The following is a 2,422-nucleotide window of genomic DNA, read 5'->3' as shown; positions in this document are numbered from 1 at the left end:
GCCATACACATTATTTAATTAAATTATAAATATTTATTATTTACAATACATTTAATTTTAATTAAATAAAAATTTAATAAGACATTTCATTTTTTATTTTAAGTCCCAAAAAATATAGATCTTAAGCACGGGTTTAACTTGCTTATGCCTAAAGTCGGTCTTGATAATAAAAATGAGTAGTGTATCAAAAAAAAATATTTTGTTTTTTTGGTAATATAAGAGCATAATGGTAATTTTGTTTTATATAAATAATGTAACATTGGTATAGAACAATAATCCTTATTCATGTAAATAGTATAATGGGGATTACATTAATTGTAACCCTAAAAAAAAGAAGATTACATTAATTGTAACAATATTATAAAGTTTTTAAAACCAAATCAAATAATAAAATTGTAATGGTGATTCTATTACGATTACACCAAACTAAAATTTTGTTTATGTCTAACAAATATTGTGAATCTTTTTAATAATTGATGAAATTTAATATATTCTTACTTATTATAAGTTAAATATTTAAAAATAATTAAATTTATATTAATATTTAATATAGATATGATCAATTAAATTAATCACATATATAAATATTTATATATAAATATGAATTTAAAAATACATATAAATATATAATAATATTCACTTAGAAGGGGCATGAAAATGGTACTTTTCTCAATCCCTGGTTTTTTCTTCTTAATTTAATTATTTGTCATATTTTATCGTATTTTGCTTGACAAATTTAGTTAAATAAATATATTTTTGATATAATACTTCACGTTGAAATAACACACATTTTTTTGTACTATAGTATTTGAAATGAGTCTCGTGCGACTGATTTTACTGTCTAGATAGGTATAGATTGAAAGCACATTAAAAATATAACTTTGACAAGAATCATGAGATTCTATCTCAAAATTAATTGGTATACTAATTAGTCAAATTGAATAAACTACAAACTAAAATCATCTCTAACTTGCGGTACCATTACAAAGACTATTAACCCAAGATCTATTTGTATATAACATATAACACAATAATAAGATATAATAATTAGGTATGTGTACCTGATTGATCCACATCAGTTACTTCAATTTGATAGTGCAATACTATCAACTAAGTCTTCCTCCCTAGATCTCTAAATCAGAAGCAGTTTATTTTCTCTGATTATCAAAAGGTATACAATTGTGATGAGACAATATGTATTTATAGAGTTAGGGAGGGGACTTAGCTACAAAACCCTAGTTGGCCGGGCCTCGCTCATCAAAGGCTTCAGTCAACTAGAAAAGCCCACACTTCTGCTTCACCTAGACTTTACTCACAGATGCTAAGCCCATTAACAATTGATCACCAACAACATGGGCTAACACAGCAAAGAACTATCCAATCAACCCAAGTTTTAATAAAACCAATAAAATATAATGTAAGCCCAAATAAAAGTCTAACATTCTCCCACTTGGGCTACATTGATTTTAATACATATATATTATATATCAAAATAATTTTATTTGAAAACGACTCATGGGTTGAACAACAAGAAAACATTTGTGGCCACTTTAAAAACTGATAGTTCTCTGATAGCATCTCAACATACCGGTCCAATTTAACCTTTGATAATGAACTATGACAGTCATATTGTTTTTAGCTCAACAAAAGACATTCATAATCACAAATACCAAAGTATTAAATCGACATGGTCAATAAGTCTAGTAGTGTGGTAAGGAATTATGTTCAACATGTGATCAATTTAAAATAACATAATATCCTTATCAGTCCTCAATTTCACTGATACCGTGATGCTTAATAAATAAGCCAGTGAAATTAAACATACACCACTTAAAATAAGTAAGTGTCACTAAACTTGCTTAAAGAATTAAGCCAACAACATATCATTGTCAATAAGCAAATAAATTTAAAAGACAATGATCACAACAATATGAACCACATGCTTTCAATTCAATCATTCTCGAGAATATAACAAAACATAATTGAAAACATATCCATTCAATAATAAAAAATATTGAAACATAAAATGTAGTTCATAACTTTATTCAGAAAATTATAAATAATAATTTCTAAAAACAAACAGAAAACAAAACTCCCACTAACCCAAAAGATCAAAAGATTCTAAAATGCCCATATTAACAACATGTTTATTAAACAGCACGGCACTTAACCCTTTGGTTAGAGGATCAGCTAACATCGACTCGGTCTTGCAATTTTCAATAACAATGTCTCCTTTCTTGACCAAGTCTCTGACAGTGAGATACTTTATTTCCATATGTTTAGAAGCACTACTAATCTTGTTATTCTTTGAAAAGAAAACAGCAACATTATTATCACAATAGATTAGCATAGGTGTGGAAATAGAATCAACCACTCGTATCTCCGAAATAAAATTCTTCAGCCACAAAGCTTGCAAAGATGC

This window comes from Cannabis sativa, chromosome 3, assembly GCF_029168945.1.
Source record: "Cannabis sativa cultivar Pink pepper isolate KNU-18-1 chromosome 3, ASM2916894v1, whole genome shotgun sequence".
Lineage (NCBI taxonomy): Eukaryota > Viridiplantae > Streptophyta > Magnoliopsida > Rosales > Cannabaceae > Cannabis > Cannabis sativa.
The sequence above is the reverse complement of the archived record's forward strand: the minus strand, read 5'-3'. Positions refer to the sequence as shown.